This window comes from Melozone crissalis, unplaced genomic scaffold (assembly GCF_028551555.1).
Source record: "Melozone crissalis strain CALT ecotype California unplaced genomic scaffold, PUWL_Pcris_2 ptg000052l_1, whole genome shotgun sequence".
NCBI classification, from domain to species: Eukaryota; Metazoa; Chordata; class Aves; order Passeriformes; family Passerellidae; genus Melozone; species Melozone crissalis.
In genome coordinates, this window is record NW_026535830.1 from 1,034,776 (window position 1) to 1,059,285 (window position 24,510).

General features: G+C 47.1%; 2 pseudogenes; one reads left to right on the top strand and one right to left on the bottom strand.

The window, feature by feature from the left end:
* LOC128943635 (zinc finger protein 271-like) overlaps nt 1-24,510 on the top strand; it is a 684,983-nt pseudogene that overhangs the window by 257,683 nt on the left and 402,790 nt on the right.
* Nucleotides 6,763-7,731, bottom strand: LOC128943652 (cytochrome b-like; annotated as a pseudogene).

Sequence of the window (24,510 nt, forward strand, 5' to 3'; positions counted from 1 at the left end):
GCAGGGAAGAAAGGTCCAAATGAAACCTTCTCCAGCTGTTTTCCTCTGGTTGATCTTTTTAGGCACCAAAGCTCTGTGCCACGGGTGGCCTGGGTGTGTGCAGAGCAATGCAACCCCCACAAAGCCCTTGGTTTCCCCACAAGTTGCCAGTTTGACTGCTTCCAAAGGGGTAGAAAGGCAGAGATGTACATCCACAGGAGTCCTGGCCCTGTCCAATAAAGGTGCAAGTATGTGGGGAGATTTGTTAGCAATGATTTCAGCTGTTATGCCAACCCAGTGCCTTCTTTCTTGCTTCTGTGCATTATAGGTGAGTAATGTAATAGTTGGCTCTCACAATTAGGAGATAGATATTATGTGGATAGATATTCTGTTCAAATGTAAAGTGCTGTTATTGTAATATGTCCTCTCATAGTCCTCTTTCTTATCCCCCTTGTAATAGCCTTGGTAGTCAGGGCATTTGCGGAGGGCTGGCTTGTGACCAGCAGGCGGGGTGTAACAACCCCTGACCTCCCATCAAGATGCAAGAAAGTAATCTCCACCACTGGACCGCAGAGAAAGAGTTGACTGAAAAAACATTGGGAGGGGCTAAGGGTATGAAAAGCAGAGCATCCCTTTTGTAGATGAGCATGTGGCTGCTAATCATGGAGACTTCCCAGTGCTTCAACCTTTCCTTATACAGCCTTTTCTTAAGGTTTAATAAACCTTTAAAAAGTTAAAAGAAGGGTAATTTCTCAGATGGGCAATGCTTTGGGCCATTTTCTTGGTCTCGTTTCCTTTGCTTGGGTGCCATCTGATTTCTCAGTTGGGGTACAGGCTGTAGGTGCTTTGTGCACTCCTGGAGTTCCTGCTGGATCCCTTGAAAGACAGGGTTTGGCCCGCAAGGGGAATTTGTGCTGCTTTGTGACAGAGGAGAACTTCCCAGGCTATTTTCGGTTTCCTGTAGGGAAGGTTGGTTATTGCTTGGCATAAATTTACAGACCAACATGGAGCGTTTGCTTTGTGATGTCAGGGCATGTTTGCCACCTTGTCGTAGTGACATCAGAAGGTTACCCTGGTGCACGGAAGGCCTGAGTGTCAGAGCAGTCCTAGCACTTGCTCAGTTCAGGAGAATCCTCCTGATTGTGGCAATCGTCAGTGGGCTGTTGCACACTGACAGGAGCCTTGCTTTTTCCAGTGTGTGAGCACAGCCTGCAAACTTGCAGGACAGTGGTAAAATGATTGAGGGAATTGCTCCTTTGCTTTTCGCTGCCTATGGAATTACCTATGGTGCCTATTTTGTAGCACATTTCACACGTAAGTAGATGTTTCCTCTCTGCTTAGGTTAGGGTGTATCCTAACCTGGCTTTTGTATGTCTTCCTTCTCTTTCTTAGTGACTGAGTTTCTGGTTTTGAAACAGAAAGAGCATTAGGATACCACTGTTTTGCTAAAGCTCCTGTCAAGGCGTTCATCTTAAAAGTGGGTGTCTGTAGCCACAGGGGCAGCATTTGCAAGGGAACCTGCAGGGCTTCCGATGGCTCCATGGGAGAGTCTGTGGCAGCAGAGTCTGTCATTTCCTCAGTTTGCTGGGGCAAGCAAGACATCTTTGAAAATGCAGACTGGCAGACCTTCAGGGAAGGCTGAATAGTTGGACTAGGACTACTATTGTAATGTAGCTTAGGATTTTGCGCTCTGCTAGTGTAAGGAAGGCTACTGTGATTAAGATTGGGAGGGCATAGGAACGGGCTATGATGAGGTTAATAATGAGGGGGTTGTTGGTCATTGAGGGTGGTTTGGATTAAGCTAGGGAGAGGATTGGAACCTCTGAGTTAAAGGACTGAAGTCTTTTGCATTTTCCGAGCTCTTCCACGCTAGCTGGTCCTTTTCTTGACGTGGTGTGGTTTGATAGCCTTTTGTAATTTAGTTGTTTTCATTACTTAAGGCGAAGGCTTGCTTCTGGTATTGGCCTCACTTTTCCTATCCTTTCATACTGGGAAGAGTTCTCATAGATAGAAACCGACCTGGATTGCTCCAGAACTCAGATCATGTAGGACTGTTAATCGTTGAACAAACAAACCCTTAGTAGTGACTGCACCACTACGATGTCCTGATCCAACATCGAGGTCGTAAACCTCCTCGTTGATACAGACTCTCAGAGGACATTGCGCTGTTATCCCCAGGGTAGCTTGGTCCATCGATCAATTGTATTGGGTCTGGATGCTATTAGCACGTTGAGGGGTTGCTCTTAATCTAGAGGCGTGGTCTGATTTTTGGAGGTTTTGTTTAGCTCCAAGGTCACCCCAACCAAAAAACGCAGACCAGAAGCTTATGTGTCAGTGAACCCAGTAGGTGAGTATGTGTTTTAAGGTGGTTGCTGGTTTTGAAGTTCCACAGGGTCTTCTTGTCTTACAGGTTTATCCCTGCTTTTGTACAGGGAGAACAATTTCACCGATTGCCGGTAAGAGACAGTTAAGACCTCGTTTAGCCAATCATACTAGTCTCGATTTATGGGACAACTGATTCCACTACCTTTGCACGGTTAGGATACCGCGGCCGTTGAACGTGAGTCACCGGGCAGGCATCACCTTCAAAACTTGTTTTGGATTTGCTGAAGCCTATGCTTTTCGTAAACAGTCAGGCCTTGACGGGTTTGCCTAGTTCCTTTTACAGGTTTTAATCTTTCTTAATGGACGCTCCTCTGTCAGGTTAACAAGATATTTAATACTGTGCTTGTTTGATTTGTCATATATTGGCAGCTTGTTCATAATGTACAGATGTAAGCTTGCGTTGTAGAGGGAGGACCCTGGTTACTCATTCTAGCATTATTTCTCCTATTTGAATATAGGTCACCCTGTTAATGGGGAGGGAGTCATAGGTTCTTATATTTTTGTAATGTAGAGCTTTAACACACTCTTTGTTGATGGCTGCATGAGGGCCCACAATGCAATTGGAAAAACCAGTATTTATCTGCTCGTAGAGATTGTATTCTTTTTTAAAGGAGCTGTACCTCCTTTAAATGGCCCTTAATTCGCTTCCTTAGGGTTTGTAGGTTTCCCTTGGAGAAGAATTAAGAGTGAACTTAGATTCGTTTCACAGGCAACTAGCTATCACCCAGCTCAATTGGCTTTTCACCTCTACTGACAAGTCATCCCACTCTTTTGCCGCAGAGACGGGTTTGCTCAATAATAGCTGCTCGTAAGTAGCTCGCTTGGGTTTCGGGGTAGCAAACTTAAATTCATCTTGCATTATTTTTCTTGCTAGACCATAATGCAAAAGGTACAAGGGTTGATCTTTGCTGTTTATAGTTTAGTTTTCATTATTATTTCATCTTTCCCTTACGGTATGTGGTCTCTATCGCACCAATGGTGTCTTTTCTATCGCCTATACTGGGAATAGTGAATGCTTTAGTTGGGTGCGGGGGAGTAGCTTTGTTATTCCAGATCATGTTGATTGGGCTCGAGTTTGGCATCAAGACGATCTGGTGTTAGCAGACATTTTTCAGGTGCAAGTTCAATGCTTTTGCTTAAGCTACGTCTTGGTAGCCTAAGTGCACCTTCTGGTACACTGACCTTGTTACAGCTTACCTCATCTTTGGCTAAATAGCTTATTAGGTAATGGGGGGGGGGGGGGGGGCGCCTGCGAGGAGGGTGACGGGCGGTATGTATGTGCCCCAGGGCCAGCTTAAAGAGGGCTCCATTGTCCCACTCTACTGCTAAATCCATCTTCCAGGGGTTATTTCATACCCCTTTGCCGCTATGTTCTAACTTAGAAAATGTAGCCCATTGCTACCATTCCATAGGCTATACCTTGACCTGTCTCGTTAGCGTGGCGGGGCTATTGAACTCACTGTTGGGCTTTCACGGGAGGTGGGCTGGAAACGGCGGTATGTAGGCTGTTTTGGCAAGGAATGGTCAGGCATATCGTGGATCATCGATTACAGAACAGGCTCCTCTAGGTGGCTTTGGGGCACCGCCAAGTCCTTAGAGTTTTAAGCGTTGGTGCTTAAAGCATCAGGCGGATGCTTTCGTAGGTGTAAGCATCAAGATTTAGGGCCAGGCATAGTGGGGTATCTAATCCCAGTTTGGGCCCTGGCTTTCGTGGAGTTCAATTAATCGTTGTTCTAAAATCTTCTTTGATGGGGAGGCCTTTTTGGCATCTTGGGCTTGTGACAACTCAGTTGCTTTTTAATCTGAGCTACTTGGATAGCATGTGACCACTCTTTATGCCGGTTTAAAGTTAATTTGGGTCTCCTGTATGACCGCGGTGGCTGGCACAGGATTTACCAACCCTGGATTTGCTATGGATAAGTCAAGTTTATACTCATTGCATAATATTAACTACTGCTGATTACCCGTGGGGGTGGGGCAATTGCAAGGTATCTTGGGCTACGGTTGTGGTGAGCCTGATGCCCCCTCCTATCTCCCTGATTGAGGTGTTCAGGACATCTACACTGGAGCGCGGATACTTGCATGCATATACCTAGCAAAAACTAACAGTAAGGTTAGGACTAAGTCTTTTGTCCTTGGGTGCGTGTGGCAGCCATCTTGAAATCTTCAGTGTCATGCTTTCTATACGCTACAAGGACGTGCAATTTGGTGGATAGTTGGTTGATGGTTTGTCATCATGGCTTGTGGTTTTGTTTGGTTTTTGGAGATGGGCTAGCTTTGGGATTAATATTATGTTTGTTTGGGGGTGGTTAGGGGAGTGATGATGGTGGCTGGTTAATTTTTTTGACAGTAGGGAACATAGAGGAAAGTTAATTGAAAGTGTAATGATGGTAAGTAGTTTGGACAATGTAGGGATATGTGGCTTAGTTATTTGAAAAAAAAAAGTCTAGATAGAAAAATAGATTCATAAAATGGAATTTAAATGTTAATTCCTAGTGAATGATAAAATAATTTATATGTCTAGCAGCCATTACACTATCTGTTGTCTAGAGGTAGGTAGCGCGCCCTCCATGAATGGGGTCAAAGTGCATCAGTGCCAAGTTTGCGACGACCTTATCGTTAGATCATGACATTCTGGGTGTTAGAGGATTCATATGCTCGGTGGTCATGTGATGGACATGTCAAGAGGAAGATAACACCTGCTCTGCACTTGAGGGGCTTATTGAAGAGACGCTAAAAGAAAACAAGTTTAAGAGGTTGGTATGCCGAGGTAATGAAGTTAGGGAGGAGTATTCAACCGACCACTTGTATCTGTGAAGGGCAAGGAGGAAGGAATGAAGCAAGTTATGATCCTGAAGTTACAATCAATAGCGCAAAAGAGCAAGTACAGGAGAGGTATGTGCTTGAGGGCAATAACCTAAAGCACATATGACGTTGAGTAGCTCAGTTCTCGTGAGAAGCGCGATCAAAAGATAACCATGTCTGGCATGGGAATGCTTGAAGGCTGTTGGCTGAGAATATTACCTAGGAGGTGTGCGAATCCTGTAGACTAGGGGAATTCAAAGGTGTACTGGGACATTCCTCGTTCTCTAGGTTGGGTGTTGTGTACATTAGGTAGGATCCTGGGTCTTTGGGTGACGCTTGCAGCTTGGCCTTGGGTAGAAATACTTGGGTTGTATGGTACCTGAAGCAAGAATGTGCCTGGTAGGTAGGCCGGCCGAATACCATCCGTTTGGGTTTTTGGTGGAAGAGCTTGACGTGTAATGTGGATTATCCTACATTTCATGAGCTGTCTGATGGGGCAGAGAGTGAGATGCATTATTATACATACCCTGAAAGCAAGAAGAAAATGTGCTGGGCGGGGGGCGGGGGGGGGGGGTAAGGGGATGGGGGAGGGAATGAAGGACGTATTTAGGTGTTCTTATAGTAAATTTTGTAATGACAGCTTTTCAGGCCGTAAATCTCAGAGAGAGGCCAAGTGGGAATTTATGATAGAATCTGTTTTGTTTTTAGGGCTGTGTTTTGTTCTAGGGGGATTGGCGGTTGCATCTAACCTGTCTCCTTACTATGGGGTGTTGGGGCTGGTCGTAGCAGCGGTTGCGGTGTGCAGCTGACTAGTGAGTTTGGGGGTCCCTTTTGTTTCTTTGGTACTTGTTATGGTTTATTTAGGGAGAATGTTGGTAGTCTTTGTGTATTCAGTGTCGCTGGCAGCGGATCCTTATCAGGAGGCTTGGAGTAGCTGGGGTGTTGTTGGTTATGGTTTTGGGATGGGGTTGGTTGTGATGGTGGGGTTTTTTATAGGGGGTGTGTTGGGGTTGTTGACGGACGAGGGGATGGTGAATAGTGGGGGCTTGTTGTCGGTCCGGTTGGATTTCAGTGGGGTGGCTGTGTTGTATTCAGAGGGGGTGGGATTGCTTTTGATTGGGGGGTGAGGGTTGTTGTTGACTTTGTTTGTGGTGTTGGAGCTTGTGCGGGGGTTGTCTCAGGGGGCGATTCGAGCTCTTTTGCGGTAGGGTCAGGAAGTAGTTTAGTTAAAAATGCCAGGTTTGGGAATTGGAGCAGAGGGTTGGAGTCCTTTCTTCCTGAGGTGGGTGGTGGGGTAACTCTAAGAAGGGGTTCAGTCTTCAATCTTTGGCTTACAAGATCAATGTTTTTATAAACTATTAGAGTTAATTAAAGTTTAAGCAGCTTGTTTTCTAGGGCGGCCGCAAGGGGGAACAGAACTAGGATGATTGTGAAGTATGTGAATGAGGCTAGTTGGCTGATGATGATGAAGGGGTGTTCTACTGGCTGCCTACTCAGGTTAGGATGAGGACGTTGGCGACTAGGGTTCAGAATAGGGTTTGTGATAGGGGATGGAAGGGTATTGATCATAGTTTTGATGTATGTAGTAGTGGGGTGTGGAACAGGATGAGGATTGAGACGGCTAGAGCTACTACGCCTCCTAGTTTGTTTGGGATGGATTGGAGGATGGCGTAAGCAAATAGGAAAGATCACTCGGGTTTGATGTGAGGAGGGGTGACTAGCGGGTTGGCTGGGGTGAAGTTTTCTGGGTCACCTAGGAGGTTGAGGGAGAATAGGGCTAGTGAGACAAGTAGGGAGAGCATTAGTACGAATCCTAGGATGTCTTTGATGGTGTAGTATGGGTGGAAGGGGATCTTGTCACAGTCTGAGAGAATGCCTAGCAGGTTGTTTGAGCCTGTTTCGTGGAGGAAGGTGAGATGGACGAGAGTAAGGCCTACGATGACGAAGGCAAGGAGGAAGTGGAGAGCAAACAATGGGGTCAGTGCGGGGCTGTCAACAGAGAACCCGCTTCAGGCTCACTTGACTAGTGTTTGCCCGATGTAAGGGATGGCAGAGAATAGGTTTGTGATTACTGTAGCTCCTCAGAATGATATTTGGCCTCATGGTAGGACGTATCCTACGAAAGCAGTTGCAATGAGGGTTAGGAGGAGGATGACTCCAATGTTTCAGGTTTCTTTGTTTAGGTATGAGCCGTAGTAGAGTCCTCGGCCGATGTGTAGGTAGATGCAGATGAAGAAGAAGGAGGTCCCGTTTGTGTGGAGGTTGCGGATGAGTCAGCCGAATTGTACGTCTAGGCATATGTGAGCGACAGAGGAGAAGGCTAGATTGGTATCTGCTGTGTAGTGCATAGCTAGCAGAAGACCTGTGACGATTTGAGTAATTAAGCAAACGCCTACTAGATACCCAGAGTTTCATCATGTTAAGATGTTTGATGGTGCTGGGAGGTCGATTAGGGCGTTGTTGATGATTTTGAGGATTTGGTGGTTTTTACAAAGGTTGAGGGCCATTGGTTATTTCTGTATGTGGATATGAGGATGATGAGAATGGATAAGGCAAATGATCCTAAGTAAGCTTTGATTAGGCCTGAGTGGAGGGTGGTGGCAGTTTTGGTTGCTATTAGTTGTAGGCTGGCTAGCCCCTCTAGACCTAGTATTTTGTATCAGGAGAGGTCAATTAGGTGGGATGTGATGTTTTCTCCTCCTTTGAGGAAGTTGGTTATACTTAGGCGGTGGGTTAGGGGGTTAAAGTATCCTAGGGATGTTGAGAAGTTTGAGAAGGGGGCTTGTTTTGTGAGGATGAATGTTTGGTCTATTTTTGAAATTTCTAGAACTAAAGCGATGCCTAGGGCTGTTACGATTAGGAAGGTTATTTTAATAGAGGGTGGCATGGTTATTGGAGGGGTTTTTGTGGGGATGATGAATGAGGTGATGAGGAATCCTGCCAGGATGCTTCCCAGCACAAGGCAAGTGACAGCGGAAGTTACTGCGGGGTTGTTTTCACTTACTGGGGTCAAGGGCGGAACTCAAACGAAGCCGGTCTGTACTAGTACGGTTATACGGATTGTGTGTACCGTGGTGAATGATGTGGCTAGAAGGGTTAGGAGTAGGGCTCAAGTGTTTGAGTAGGATGTGTTTAGGCTTTCAATGATTTGGTCTTTTGAGTAGAATCCTGCTAGGAATGGTGTTCCTATTAGGGCGAGTTTGCCGATGGTAAGGCATGCAGTGGTTGTGGAGAGTATTTTTTGGAGTCCTATTTTTCAGATGTCCTGTTCTCCATTTAAGCTGTGAATGATGGAGCCTGAGCATAGGAAGAACATGGCTTTGAAGAAAGTGTGAGTTGAGATGTGGAGGAAGGCTAGTTCGGGTAGGTTTAATTCGATTGTGACTATTATTAGTCCTAGTTGGCTTGAAGTGGAGAAGGCAATGAATTTTTTAATGTCGTTTTGGGTGAGGGCCCACATGGCTGCAAATAGTGAGGATAAAGCTCCTAGGCAGAGGCACAGGGTTAGGGCTGTTTGGTTATTATTGAATAGAGGGTGGGTTCGGATAAGTAGGAAAATTCCGGCAACTACTATTGTGCTGGAGTGGAGTAGGGCAGATACGGGCGTTGGCCCTTCTACTGCAGCTGGGAGTCATGCCTGGAGGCCGAATTGAGCGGATTTTCTGGTTGCAGCTAGAATGAGACCTAGTAGGGGTAGTGTAGGAGATTGGGATGGGGGAGGAAGTTGTTGGATTTCTCAGGTGTTTGTGGTGGAGGCTAGTCATGCTATGCAAAGGATAAGTCCGATGTCTCTGATTTGGTTGTAAAGTACGGCTTGGAGGGCGGCGGTGTCAGCCTCTGCTCGGCTGTGTCATCAGCTGATTAGTAGGAAGGATATGATTCCAACTCCTTCTCAGAAAATGAACAGGACAAATAGGTTGTTGGCGATGATTAGGATGAGTATGGTGATTAGGAAGAATAGTAGGTAGTTGTTCCCAGAATTCAGGGGAAGATTCTGTCCTTCTACAGTTTCTCCTGAAATAATCTGACTGTCTACCTTGACCCTTGACTGAGTGCTAAAATAGTGATCTTCCCATTGCAATGAAATGCAAACTCCAAAGCACTGAGTGTCTGCTCAAGAAGCATGGAGATGCTGCTGTGCTGTTTCACAACAGAAATGCCAGAGCTCAGAGGGATTTTGGGGAAGCTTTTCTGGGAAACAGTTTCCAGCAAGTTTAGAAGAATTGGTGCATGCAACTGATTTTTTTTAAAAGTACCAAAAGGAGAGGATTTTAGAAACTCTATGTCTGTGCTAGAACAGTAGGATTGAGTGTTAAAGAAGAACCTGCATTTTCTTGGTTATGTTTGTAGTCATTTACTGGCAAAACAGGCCAAATTGTAGGCACAACCAAGAACATTGTCCTGATCTCTTGCTGGCTGTGTGAATGAAACATGTCTCCTGGAGGGAAGTTGGCAAACAGGAAATTAGCTCTGTTTGGGTTTACTTGTTCTGTGGGATTCAGCAGCCCAGGCAGTTTTCTCACAGCATCTGACTCATTTCCCGTGCTCGCTACAGGTCACCTCAGGCATGTATTCAGCGGTACTGATCCTGAGCTGAGTGAGAAAGGGATATTTCATGTTCCTGGTGTTTAAGAATTCTAGAGCTAGCTGTCACCTTGGCCAGTAGCAGTAGAGGACCGGCTAGGGAGACCGAAAGAAAATCCATTTTGATGCCTTCAACAAAGGTAACAAAGGCATAAGTGGATAGTTCCTAGTTTCCCTCTCAGAGTCCTGAAGAACTACAAACTCAGTTTTGCAGAGAAAATGTCACTTGCTGACAGCAGCCAGAGGAGAACACTGAACTAAGAGCAACATCCCAGAGAGTAGAATTAGCCCAGTTCAATTTAGTCAGAGAGACTGAGAATTCTATTCCTGTCAATTTAGTGCCATCTCCTTAGAAGATGCTGTTGTGGAAGAAGAAGGCCATCTTGAAAAGGTGGATGCTGTATTTAAAGTCAAACAGGCAACTTTGTACCTGGAGAGCTGTGTGGGCCAAAAGGAGCCAGGGGTGGTGGCCTTGAGCGGCTGAAGATGAGGCAGTGTGTGGCCAGGTGGCCAAGAAGGCCAAGGGCATGGTGGCCTGAGCCAGCAGCAGTGGGGCAGCAGGAGCAGGGCAGTGAGTGTGGCCCCGTGCTGGGCAGCGCCGTGGCCACAGCTGAGGTCATTCTTGGAGTTCCTCTTAGATCCCGTGAACAACAGGCTTTGGCCCACAAGGAGAATTTTTGCTGCTTTGTGATGCAGGAGAACTTCCCAGGCTCTTTTGCGTTTGCTGTAGGGAAGATTGGTTATTGCTTGGCATAAGTTCACAGACCAACACAGAGCGTTTGCTTTGTCTTGTCAGGGCATGGTTGCCACCTCGTTGTAGTGACATCAGAAGGTTGCCTTGGTGCATGGAAGGCCTGAGCGTCAGAGCAGCCCTAGGCCTTGCCCAGTGCAGGAGGAACCTCGTGTATAAGTCATTTTTTGGTGGGCACTTGCACACTTTCAAACGCCTTGTTTTTTCTGGTGTTGCAGCACAGCCTGCAAACTTGCAGAGCAGTGCTATAATGATTCACCATCTTGTTCCTGCGCTTTTTGCTGTATATGGTGTTTCCTTTTCAATCTGCTATTTGACTCTTTTTGCACATAAGTAGAGATAAGAAGATAAGAAGAGCAAGAGCCGTTTTTCCCCTGGCTCTCTCTATTATTGCAGAAGAAGCCAAAGACGAGCAAAATGAGGTGGATGACAACAACCCTCCAACGTTGTTCACACCGCCCTATTCCAGACCTGTAAGTGCCAGTTGTGTGTGGTGCTGTCTTTAGTGCAAGGCAGAGTTGCAAGTTTTGGAGCAGCCAGCACTTTGCTGTTGCAGGCTGAGGATGCTGGGTGCTGGAGTCCTGCCAGGAGCTAGGGATTTCCTCCAGGCAGCCACCGCACAACTTGGCCTTTGACCTGTCCTGTTGGGGCAGTGCAGAGCTGGGGACTCCGGCTGTGCTTCTGGCTTCTTGGTTCAGGGAAGCTCCATCTCTGGGCTTCTGCGATGTCATGGCCAAGGGCACACGTGGTAGTGCTGGAGGTCAAAAGATTTTCTTGATTTCTTTTCCCTTTTTAGAAAGGTGTCTTTGGCTTGCAGAAGTGTTCTGCAGTTTTCCTGAGTCGTTCTTCACTTGTAGAGTCACTGTTGGCCCAGCTGTGTTTCGGCTTTTGAGAAGCTGCAAACAGCAGAAGGGGAAAGTTTCTGCGGATCCATTTTGCACTGAAGTCTGCAACTTTGGCAAGTGCCTTGGAGCCCAGAGTGGGGGTGAAGCTGCAAGTCCTTTACTGCTGTCTTGTGTTGCTCAGAAAAGGAAGGCCATCGTGAAATGGTGCCTGCTGTATCTGAAGTGAAATGGGCAACTTTGTGTCTGGGGAGCTGCGTGGGCCAAAACGAGCCAGGGTTGCTGCCGGTCTTGAGCAGCTGAAGATGAGGCAGCATGTGGCCAGGTGGCCAAGAAGGCCAAGGGCATGGTGGCCTGTGTCAGCAGCAGTGGGGCAGCAGGAGCAGGGCAGTGAGCGTGGCCCTGTGCTGGGCAGCGCCACGGCCACAGCTGGAGCGCTACGTGCACTTGTGGGTCCCTGGGAAGCAGAGAGTCATTGAGGGGCTGCAGCATGTGCACAGAAGGACAGGGGAGCTGGGCAAGGGGGTTGAGCACAAGGCCAGTGAGGAGGCGCTGAGGAAGCTTCTGCTTGGACATGAGGAGCCTCATGAGGGACCTTCAGCATCTCCTCAGTGCATCCAAACATTTGAGCCACTTTTGGAAGCGACTTTTCCCCCTTTTTTTCCTTGGTTTTTTGTTTTTGTTTGCTTGGAGGAAGAGGCTTTTTCATTTTCTTTTTCTCCCAACTAAAGTTGTTTTCATCATTTTTTTCTGCCCTTTTATAGCACTTGGACTGAGTCTGCTAGAATTTTAATTTCCAATGTATCACTTCTGGAGAATGCAGTAGTTTTGCATGAGAACACATCATTCTGTGCACGGACCTTGGTGCAGAAGGAGCTGTTGTGGTTCCAGGCCAGCCAGTATGGCCTCACACATCACTTTGAGCTTAGTAGTGACCGTGCCTTTTTGCAGCCCAGGGAATCAGTGTGTGTTGTTTGGGAATCTAGCAGGAGGCCAATGCCCTTGCATTCCAGCTGCTCCTCAGAGATCACAGGAGCTGGAGGGAGCCGGGCTTTATTTCTCATTCCAGCCGCTTTAGCACCACCGGTGTGATTGGCTCCAAGAGAGGAACTTGCCCGAGCACAGATGCACAAAGAGTGCAATTCCCAGTGCAATGCTCTGGGTCTGATCCCTTTCCGTAAGGACCTACACGCTCCAGATTCCCCAGACGTGTGCTTTTTTGAAGCAACAGGAGAGTAATCTCAGGACTGTAGTTGAGCGGGGCACTGACTACCGAGTTCTGATGTCTGTAGCAACACAGAGGGGACAGTAAAGAGAGATTTCAGTAATGAAATCTGTCAATCTATCTATCTATCTATCTATCTTTGTAACATTTGCAGAACTGAATCTTCCTGGCTCTGGTCCAAGGCAGTTGGAGGTGCAAAGCTCACCTAAAGCATCCCTTTCTGGCTAGGATTAGACACATATTCCCTTGACCAATTCTGAGCAGGCAGAGATGTTTCTGCCTCCAGATAGGATGGTTTTCCCTTTAGAGTTGTTTCCCTCCTCTGGCCTCTTCTGCCCTGATGTCTCCAGTTAATTCTTTCAATTTCTGCCTGTCCTAGAGAGGTGCAACAATTCCATGTTTAGGTGGTGTTTGGTGATTCTGCTCATACATGCATTACGTGACACATGGTTTCCTTCACTGGCATCCCCAGGGCTGTGTAAGTGCATTCATTCATGGGGCCTTAGGAGAGTCTCTTTCCCTCAGCAGCAGCAGCAGCAGCAGCAGCAAGGAGCGGTGGCAGGGTCAGGACCAGGAGGAGGTGCCTGCCCTGGCCCTTTGCTCCCGGGCCCCAGGCCAGGAGGGCTCTGGCTGCAGCAGGGCGCTCTTCGGGCAGCCTCTGCATGGAGCACGGCACGCTGCCCTGCCCTGCTTGTGCCACTTTTCTTCAGCAATACCCTAGCTCCTCTTCACAAGGAAAAAACCCCAACAATGTAAAAAGAGCTAATTCAAGTACACTTCTATCTGCCTTTATATTGTAGTTCAGGGCATGTATTTTTTTGTCTAGAATTTCATGATTTTTATGAAAACATGCATTCATATCTGCACATTTTTGTGGTTTTAATTATTCATATACCAAAACACTCCTTTTTAAACTCTCGATTTATTGCAGTTGGTATTTTTGGTAATACAACATCATTGGTAAATGATGTTGTATATTTTAAAATGTCACAAAACAACACCCTTTGGGAAGTTTTTCTCACTCTTAAAAAAAAAACCCCGTAAGCCATTTTAGTCTCTGTCTCTCCAAGTTGGTTCATACTGGCCTATTTTAAATCAGGGCTACAATATATTTAGAGGCTTGAGAGAGGTCCAGTGAAATGCACACCAGTGATTCCTCTTCTGCAATGTCCTGGCCCTGCCATAAAGCCTCTTTTCACTTTTTTTTTCTCTCATTAGCTCAACTGCAAACACACGTTTAGTTGCAAACTTACACAAGATGAGCAAAATGAAAATGATGTGAGGGGCCTTTGGGAGCTCCTTGCTGATCTTTCTGCTTCTTCAGCTGTGCAAGGCTCTGATCCAGGCAAAGCGATTGCACTTAGTGCTACACAACCATTTGTCTGGAACTCTGCTGATTTCTAGGGTAAGCTGGAAGCCTCGATCTCCCCAAGATGTTTTGGCTGAGCCAAGCTTTGCTGGGTTTTGGCTGCAAATACCATTGCCCTTGCTTTCTTATATCCACAAGTACCATGGCTGGGCAAAAACTGCCACGTGGGCAATCTTCCAAAGGCACTTTGGTCTGGAGTTTGTGACTGAACGAGAGCCTCATCCACTGCCAAACCACATGAAAAAAATCATGAAACAGACCTTCCCATCCTTAACAAACAACTGACAATTCAGAAGTGGATCTAGAGCATCGGAATGAAAAGGAAGGCAATCTTCCAATGGAGTTGTCCTTTCGGGAGTTTTTCTTCTGACTCCCACTCACAGCTGGCACTGGAAAAAGTCACGTCTCTGCAAGCATCAGTGTCTTCTGTCTGCCATCAGTTGCTTTGCTGCAACAATCAGAACAGGCAACAGGCTGGAGAGAGGCTCAGCTGATGCTAGCAACAGGAGCTGCCCCAAGGAGGAAAAAGAAATGAACTTTTACCTCCCAAACCCATCTCCCCAGAGGCTCAAGCAGGATTCCTCTGCTTCTCAGAAATACAAAGAAACAAGGCTGAGAAGACCCTCTGCAGCTATGTGTTCATGCACAAGACTTTGCTGATGCCATTTGGGTTTGGCCTTTTTTTCTTTTCTATCTTTTCTGTATTCCTTCCACATCAATTTAGAGCTCTGTAGGCTACTCTATTTGTGACTACTTTTCCCAGTCCTTTTCCATGACCTTTGCCTAAGCAGAAAGACAAACTTCCAGAGCTCCAAGCGCCGGGGGGTAGAAGGTCCCAGTGTTATCTTGGTTCTTCCTGGGACAGACCCCTCTGGGGAGCTAGTGGACTCACCATCCCTGCAAGCCTTTACAAGAAGACCAGATGTGGCACTCGGTGCTGTGCTTCAATTGAGGTGTTAGGCCATGAGTTGGACTCGATGATCTTGAAAGTGTCTGTCTTCCAAGCCAGGGATTCTGTGATTCTGTGACTGAGGCAGCTTTTCCTGCAGCCCTGGAAAGGGCTGCGGGGGCCCTTGGCCAAGGACGGGGATCAGGGCTCATGGAAAAGAAGCAAAGGGCTCAAGGCGAAGGCCGAGAGGGCAGAGCTGCCACAGTGGGGCCCAGAGCGAGCCTCATGTCCTCCTCTTCAACCTGCGCCCTCTGCGCTGCCCTTTGCGGCGCCGGCGGCTCCTCTCGCTGCGGGGCTCCAGGGCGTGCTGGGGACCGGGCCCCTCATCTCCGGGAAGCGCCGGAGCCTCGGAGGCAAGCGGCGGCTGTTGTGACCGGCAGGGGAGAGCTGCGGCTGCGGCCCTGGGCACGGCGAGCTGCCGCAATGGCCGGCTCCTGCCGCGGCTCCTGCCTCTGCTCCGGCCTCTGCTCCTGCCCTGTGCGCACAGAGACGGCCGAGGGCTGCCCGGCAGCTCCGTGCCGCTCCGCAGCGGGCCCGGCCGGGCTGCTGTTCTCTGCAGCCTCTGCCCGCCGCTGCCGGCCCCGCCGCGCTCCTGCCGGCCTCTGCCACAGCCGGGCCCACACGAGAGGCAGCACATTGCGGCCGGATCGGAAAAGCCCTGCCCGCAAACCGCCCGCCACGGCCTCGGCCTCAGGCCACAGGCTGCCGGCATCCTCGCAGCTGCGAGCCGGCCCGGGCCGCCTGCCAGCCTCGGCCACAGCTCCCGCCTGTGTCTCCATGGCTGCGGCTGCTCGGCACAGCGGGCTGAGCACAGCCAGCGCCAGCAGCAGCTCCTCACGGGCCCAGGCTCCGGGCGCTCCGAGCCCGCCCTCCCCCGAATCCCAGCCCTGAGGGGCTTGGCGTCCCAATGCATCCCCTGGGGACAGCAGGGTCGGCCGCTGAGCTCAGCCCATGGTAACACCACCAAGTGACCAATGGAAAATTCATCAAATCCTCATCAGAGACAAGAGAAAACTCCCATGGTGCCTGACAGCCTGAAGCAACTGCCAATTACAGATCATTCCATCCATGTGGGAAAAGAGACTTTTGTGTTAAAGCAAAACAGAGCTATCAAAAAGGAGGGCAGGAACAAACAACAAAGTGTTTTGGACTCATGCTCCTTGTCTCTGTTAGAAAGGCCAAGAAAATGCAATCCTTGCTCTTCTGACACAGCTCTCTCTGTTCATGCTGTGGGACAGCGAGTGCTGATGATGTGCAGGACCTGATGCAAGGGACAGGGAGGAGGATGCAGCAGGCACAGTGCCAAGCTGACAGAGGGATGATCTCTGGCAGTGGCACTGAAGGAGAAGAGTTTGCAGGCAGCACAGAAAATGGCTCTTTGTTTCCCCTCTTCTTTCAGTGCTGCTAAGAATGTAGCCTGGAGCAAGCTGGGAACACCAGAGCATGGAGCCCTTTACAGGCAGGGCTGCATCTGCTGAAGGGGCACAGGGAGCTCAGCAAGAATCACACACAAACCAGCAGGGGACTGAGGAGCCCCTCTGGTGGCAGTGAGCAGCCTCGGGCTCTGCTCACTGCTGCTGCCATTTTCTATTGAACCATCTCCAAGGACTTCTGTTGTGCTCTGTATTTCTAAGTGGTTTCCCCCTTGGTTTCTTTTGTTTGTCTCCTGCACCTGGATTTCTCCAAATTTTCCTACCCTGTCAGCAGCAGCCCCTGTCCAGAGCTGGCTCTAAAATATCAGCAAAGCAGCTAGGAACAACAATGGGTGGAATCCTGTGGCTCAGGAATTTGTATGCCAGAGCCCTGCCTGTGCATTATGCTTTGTCAGGACCTCCTTTTCTATGCAAAAACTAGTGAGCAGTGCAGTTTTTTTGCCTAAGAGCTCCTGAGAAGCAAATGTTGTGCTTGGTTTCTCATGAGTGCATCCGTTAAATTCATTACTGGCAAAGAGAAAGTAAGGCCAGGGTAGCAGAGCAGCTGGGAGCTGGTCACTCCCTGCAAAGGGCTGGTGTATGATGTGAGAACACCACGCTCCAGCATGGGCGAGCAGGGTAAATGTGCTCAAGGTGCTGCAGGCGAGGTTTGGGCTCACTTACAGGGCAGTCAGGGGTGGTGAGCACTGCAAGATCCAGCTGCAGTCCCCATCCACGTCCCTTTCAGTGCTGGCTTTAGTGTGTCTGCAGCCTGGATCCAGAGCGCCCTGGGAGACTCCTGAGGCTGCCTTTGCACTCAGGGTAGGGATGCGCAGGAGCCCCTGAGGCCGGCAGTGGGGACCAGGGCTGGGGCTTGTGGCCTGGCAGATGTGGCTCTGGGGGCTGTGACATGCCAGGGCATGGGTCACTGTCGCTGCCCTCCGCAGCCCTGGCTAGCTCTGTGATGTTCCAGGGAAAATGCCAAGGTGGAGAACTGGCTAGACTAGGGTTTGCCTGAGCCAGAACCTCTAGGTCAGCTGCCTAGCAGTAGAGACCCCTGGAGGACCAAGTGGAGCAGGCAGCAGAAGCTCTTCTGTGGTGTAACGTACAATGAATTTATTAGGAGAGGCAGAAAGAAGGTACTTAGCACAAAATCCCCAAAGGGAAGCAAAAGTTATAAGAACCCCCACCACTCCTGTGCACGGGTTTTTAAAATCTTTCAAAACAGGGGGTGGACACCATACAGTAACCAATAAGCGACTGTTGGGGTGTGGTTTCGAGGGCCACAATAAATCAGAACAAGGGGAGGAGAGAGGGTTGGGATAGAGATCGGATCTTGGGGTAAGAGACAGGGAACTTTCTGGAACAAAGGGTAGGGTTTGGGCTGATGGATGGGCCAAAGGGGCCGGGTTGTCTTGACAGACAGGGAAAAGTCTGGTGAGGAGGGAGGGGATTCCTTGAGGGACACTTGGGGAGGAGAGCATAACACAGGGGAGAAATTAACTGTAATAACTCGGGGAACACTTGAACGTACCACAAGCTAACAGAACATTTGGCTCAATAAACTAACACACTGCAACACAGAAATTCAGGCTTTCAGCAGCTAAGAGGTGGCAGTGTTAGAACCCACAGCAGCTGGTGAAAGCCATCTCTCTCCTTCAGGTTCTTGCTGTGTGGGAAGGTGCTGCGGGTTGTGGTGGCTGCACTCCCTCTTTGCTGGGAGGATGATCTGTACCAGGGGAGAGCAGAAAGCTGCCATGGTGAGCAGAACATGCTCAGAGCATTACAGTTCAGAAAATGGCACTGCCCCTGAAGGGCAAAAAGCTTGAAAGCATAGAATTCTGTGCAGAACCGTTGCACAGATTTTCTCTTCTAGAACGTGCCCATTTTTGTATTCTGTGGATGAATACATGGGGTTTTTTTCTTAAGATTTTTGGGAGAACTCTCAGGTTTATTTCTGTTTGCATTTTCCATGCAGCATGTATACAGATTTTTTTAAATTGTTCTTTTGTAAATATTTAGGGAAAAAATACCAAAGCATTTTTAAATCCTTTGAAATATTGTGAATAATATTCTTAGAAAGAAAACCTTGTTGAACGAGTCTGAAAACACAGAGGGAAGAAAAATAGCATAAAAGTCTTTTTTAAAAGGGTGGATAATGAGGACTGCAGAACTGAATAATTCCTCCAAGGGCAAATTCTTCAAGAACGGCCAAGATATTTCCTTAAATCAAGGGAAATATGACCTGAAGCCATACAAAGAGCAGCCAAAGCAAATGAAAACCCTTTGGAAAAGAGGGAATTTTGCCTGTGACATCAATCTGTCGGGATAACTAAGGGATGTCTATCATTTTTGCACTGCATTCCTTGATATTTATAGTGTGTTTTCTCCCAGTTTCTGTGAAGTGAATAAGAAACTGCAGTTGTTTACAGTGCGAATCCACAAAATTAGAGGGTTTTGGGGAGGCTACAAAATGCAGGCCCCAGAGACAGCAGAACTGTGATTAGAGCTAAGCAGCAGCCGTGAGATAGGCAGAGTTCCCAGAACAGCTGTGTCAGTGACAATCCTACCTGTTCTTCTGAATCAGACACAAGAGTACTGAGAGGGAAAAATAAAGCACAATCTAAATGAGAGGTGAACCCTCCATTGCAATTACCTAATTGGTCTGATATTAATAAAAATTTAGAAAAATATTTGGATTCAAAGAAACAACTCTTTGCATTACCTGTAAGATATGGTCGTAATGATGTAAATCCACGATTTGAAAGTCTTTCTCACCATGATACAAAAGAACTCCGTCAATCTTTGGAAGAATGTGGGTTCTCTTCTCCTTATTTTAATAATGTGTTGAAAAGTAATTTTTATTCTTATGACCTAGTCCCTGCTGATTGTCGAAATGTGGCTTCCCTAATTTTAACCAATTCACAATATCTGTTATGGGAATTACAATGGAAAAAACTTCTTAATAAATTGGTTGAAAGATATGAAAATACTCCTTATGAGAATATAGATGTTACCCAACCTAGCAGATGATCCATTTTACCATAGACCAGAAAACCAAGCGGCAGAATTACCTCGGCCTGTATTACCAGATATTAAAGGTGCTGCTAGAAAAGCTTTGTTTTCAGTTAAGCCAGCTGGTACCCATGTAAATGCTTATACTACTATCAGACAAGGTGGAACAGAGACAAGGTGGAACAGAATCCAATGGTTCTTTTCTAGCCAGATTAACCCAAGCAGTCGAAAAGCAATGTCCAGATGAACAAGCTCGCTCCTATATTGTTCAAAACCTTGCCTTTGTAAATGCTAATGAGGAATGTAGAAAAATTATTTTAACTTTGCCTGATCAGCCTCCAGCTATTACACAGATGCTAACAGCTTGCAGTAGGCTCACTTCTCCACAACATCTTGCTAACATACAAGTCAATGCATTAGGAAAAACATTGGAAGATAATCTGACACAATGAATGGATAAATTTGAAAAGCTCCTAGTAAAACAAGAAAAAATTTGGGAAAAATCTGTTGGTACTGTACCAACAGTTGGACTCTGATAAAAAGACTTGTGGTAAACCAGGTCACATTAAAAAACATTGTCCTATGAAAACAACCCAACCTAAACAACTTTCTATTTGCCCTTGATGTCGAAAAGGGAAGCATCTTGCGAAGTACTGTCACTCTCAGTTTGACATTGATGGCAGACCTTTGTCGTTAAACTTAAAAAAGAGCACGGATTACCACCGTGCTTCGACACAAGTAGTGGTACCCCCTGGCAGCCAGTTACCCAGTCAAGTGGTGTTAGTACCTGAGTCATTTATCCCTCAATCAACCAATGCTCAAATGGTTCCAGCTCAATACCCTCAAGTGCAAGGTTTGAATCAGCCTCCTCAAAATTGATTCATCTATTAAATAATTTGTGTTGTGTAAGCCTTCATACTGGAATTGTCAATCTTTTTCCACAAACACAATATTTTTTGATTCTAGGCAAAGCCAACAAGAAGATTTTTAAACTCTCAATCCTTCCTTCTGTTGTTTCAGTAAATTGTAATGAAGAACTAGTGATTTTAGCTCTTGCAATTGATCTTCCTGTGGAGGATTTTATTAAGAGTTGGTTAGCTGAGAAAGGCCATACTGACATAATGCCACTGGTTAAGCTGAAAGAGGGAGGTCAGCAGTCTCTGATTCAGTGACTGCTGACAGGCAAGAATGCCGGATGGCCTTGCTGCAACATGAGGAAAGGGAGGTGAGATTAGTCCTGAATATCTGCAGAATGTAACAGAAGAATAAGCACAAGAATGTAGAAGTAGGTGTAGTTGCTGATATGTAACTAACCAATCCTGAGCTCAACTTTTGCAATATGTATGAAGCTTATTAAGAACTATATTTAACCCGCCGTATTCGATCAATAAATTGGACTTGGATTAACCAATTGGTGTCTGGGTCTCCTTCCTCCACCAAATGGTGGAGAATGCGGGCAAAGGCAGCATTCTGAACGTTCGCTCTCTTGGATTATAAATTCGCCACGGTCGAGGAAGTTGGGTGACAGTCCTTGCAGCCGGGACGGTGCCGGATTTTAAAAGCACCCTTGAGGATTACAAAAGGTATCTCAAGTCTCTACGTGTCGCCGGAAGCCTGGAAGGCTGCAACAGCGCGCGCTGATATATAGGTATGGATAGGCAAGCGACATACGATTCCTTCTCCTCATATTTAGATAGGCGAGGAGTAAAAGGGATAGATTTAAAAAAGGAATTACCAGGGTTATTAGCTTATGGTCATTCTAAAGGAATTTTTGCTAATTTACATACAGTTTATGAGATAGTATAGTGGAAGAAGTTTGGGGATATCCTGTGGGATACAGTGTTAGATGATGATAAGTCAGCAAAGAAATTTGGCAAGTTATGGCGGGTGGTGTATAATACGTTACTTCAGCAGGTCTCTGAGAGAAAGGCAGCAGAAAGGGTGACAGAAGCTCATAAGAGGAATATAGGGTATGGTCGTGAGGATGATCCCTTAGCACCTTCTGTAAATCAGATACTTATGCCTAAGGGTCCCCAGCAAAATGGTGTGGAAAATTTTCCCTTAGATACAGTGGAACCATCTGCACCCTTCCTGTCAGAGGGGGAGGGCGAGTTGGATGGTGGAGGTAAGAGCAGGCCAGCTTTGCCTCCGCCGCCAGCTTCAGGCGAGTTGGATGGTGGGGGTGGGAGCAAGCCAGCTTCGCCTCCTCCGCCAGCTTCAGGCGGGTCGGATGGTGGGGGTGGGAGCAAGCCAGCTTCGCCTCCGCCGCCACCTTTGCCTCCGCCGCTTCCCCCGAGCGGGCCGGCTCCCGGGGGGCCACTTCCCCCGTGCGAGTCGACTCCGGTTTCACTGTCAGCTCCAGCAGCGGGGGGGCCGCTTCCCCCGCGCGAGCCGGCCTCAGCGGGGGGGCCGCTTTCCCCGCGCGAGTCAGCTCCTGCTCCACCGCCTTCCCCGTGCGAGAGCTCGGTCTCGGTACCGAAGTGCCAGCAGCATAGCACCCTTAAAGAGCCAGATCCCATCCCAGGGGCACACCGTGATCTATGGGGGGAGATGGCTAAACAGAGAAGGGAAGCTTGGGCTGCTGTGGCAAAAGAAGTAATGCAGATGGGGGATGGCGAGGCGGTGGAAGTAGCTTCTAATCTTGCATGTCCGGTCACATACACACCACAGTATGATGCACAGGGGAACCTTATACATAATATAGCGGAATATACTCCCTTAGATTGGAAGTTGTTAGCCCAGTTACGTTCTACGGTTAGTCAGTTTGGAGTAAAAAGTGAACCTGTTAAGCAAATGCAAGAGTGTTAGCTACTTTAGGGGCAAATTGGACTATTGAAGAAGCTTTAGAGCGAATGGCATTAATGCCAACAGCTTCACAGGCATTTATAGTAGAAACTTTAAAGGAATTAGGATTAGGGTTACAAAAGCAAGCAGAGTCTACTCAAAATCAGGTGTTAGCTGCTCAGAATCAGGTGTTAGCTGCTCTTGCTCCTCTCCGAAGCGGCTCACTGGCGGACACGCAGAGCTCGAGACCATTCATCAAGTGTTACTGATGCGGCAATGAGGGACATACGCGCCCAGACACAAGTTGCCCCCGTGACATCGGAGACATCAGCTGCTGCCGTAACATCACTGTCACCTCCTGTCTGCAACAGCAACAGCAGAGAGCCTCGGTTTGGATTTATCAGCAGCAGTAGACGTCACGCTAATGATGAACCGGCCTGAGAGGATACAAACTGGAGTAAAGGGTCCTCTTATATTAAATGGATAAAGATGTGGAGCATTGTTATTAGGACGTTCTTCAATAACTATGCTGGGATTATTTGTATTGCCTGGTGTTATCGATGCAGATTATACAGGGGAAATACAAATTATGGTTTACACCCTTTATCCTCCTATTAAAATAACAAAAGGACAACGCATTGCACAATTAATACCATTATCACAAATGACATATGGTATACCATCATTTACTGGACAAACGCGGGATGAAAAGGGTTTTGGCTCTACTGGTGTTACACTTTTAACTGTGGATTTACAAAATAGACCAAAACAAAAAGTGGAAATTACCCATGGGCATCAAAGCATAACCCTTTATGGATTATTGGATACAGGAGCTATTACTGCTTTTACAGATGCAGGAAAGAAATCAAGGCATGCTGCTGTCACCTGGCAAGAAAAAGGACAATGGAAGCATCAACTTCTTACAGCAGATCCTGCAGATAGTTTACAAACTTTGGAATTGTTGGCAGTAGCATGGGCAGTGTCCAACTTACAGGAGCCTTTAAATGTGGTCACAGATTCATTGTATGTTGCCGGAGTAGCCAGACGAATAGAGGAAGCAGCAATTAAGGAAGTGAATAATAAACGATTGTATGAGTTATTGATACAATTAAGGAAAGCTTTACGAGAAAGAAGTGCAGCGTATTCTGTGATTCATATTGGGAGCCATAAATGGTCTGAAGGTTTAGGAGAAGGGAATGAACGTGCAGGCAAATTGGTTACTTTACCCATTGATAACTCTTGTCCTATTGACAAGCATACATTGGCCAGAGAAGCACATAGCAGATATCATCAAAATGCAAGAGGGCTTGCAAAACATTTTGAGCTGAGTTTATCAGAAGCTAAGGCTATTGTTAGAGCATGTCCAATATGTAGTTATCATAATGAGGGAATAGGTTTAGGCATGGGAGTTAATCCTCGAGGTTTGGAAATAAATGAAAAATGGCAAATGGATGTTACACAGGTACCTAGATTTGGTAAAGTTAAGTGTGTGCATGTCACTGTAGATACATATAGTCACTACATATGGGCTACGGCTCAGGCAGGACAAAAAGCTACACATGTTATTAGGCACCTGTTAAGTTGCTTTGCTGTTATGGGAGTTCCAAGAAGTATCAAAACGGATAATGGTCGAGCTTATGTAAGTGCTAGGGTCCAGAAATTTTTGAATCAGTGGTCTGTTAAGCATGTGACAGGTATTCCACACTCTCCTACTGGATAGGCAATAGTGGAAAGAGCAAATGGTACCCTTAAGCAGTATATTGAAAAGCATCAAGATATAAAGGACCCACAATCATGCTTAGCTAAGGTTCTGTATGTGATCAATCATTTATGTATTTTTGGGGAAGACGATATCCCTCCTGCAATTAAACATCATCCGAGGTCAGGTCAGGAAATTAAAACTCGACTACAGGATTATGGGAAAAACCTGCAAAAGTATTATACTGGGGTTGGGGATATCTTTGTGTTTCCTCACCTACAGGACCTTTGTGGGTGCCTGCTAAGTGGACTAAACTTGTTTTTGATGCAGCCTCTGGTGGACTGTCTCACGGAGGAGGACAGGGAGAGACTGAGGGAGAAACTGCCTCTAGTCCTACAACCGCTGCTGCTACAGCTGAAGGGACACTCGAAAGTGTTGGACAAAGCACTGACACGTCACTATCGGACGGCCCAGGAGTTGATTGGTTTTATTGACTCATTATCAACTTTTCGTTTAACAAATCCAGCAAAGGAACATTGCCTTGACTGTTACAATCCACATTGTGCTGCCTGGATAGCTCTACGTTGTGGGGGCTGTGATAATACTTTTTGGATAGAACAATCATTATTGCGGGATTTATGGTGTCACACTTGTGAGCACGAGCATACGTGGGGTAAAAGCTGGCAAGATGAATTAAGGAGACAAACGGGA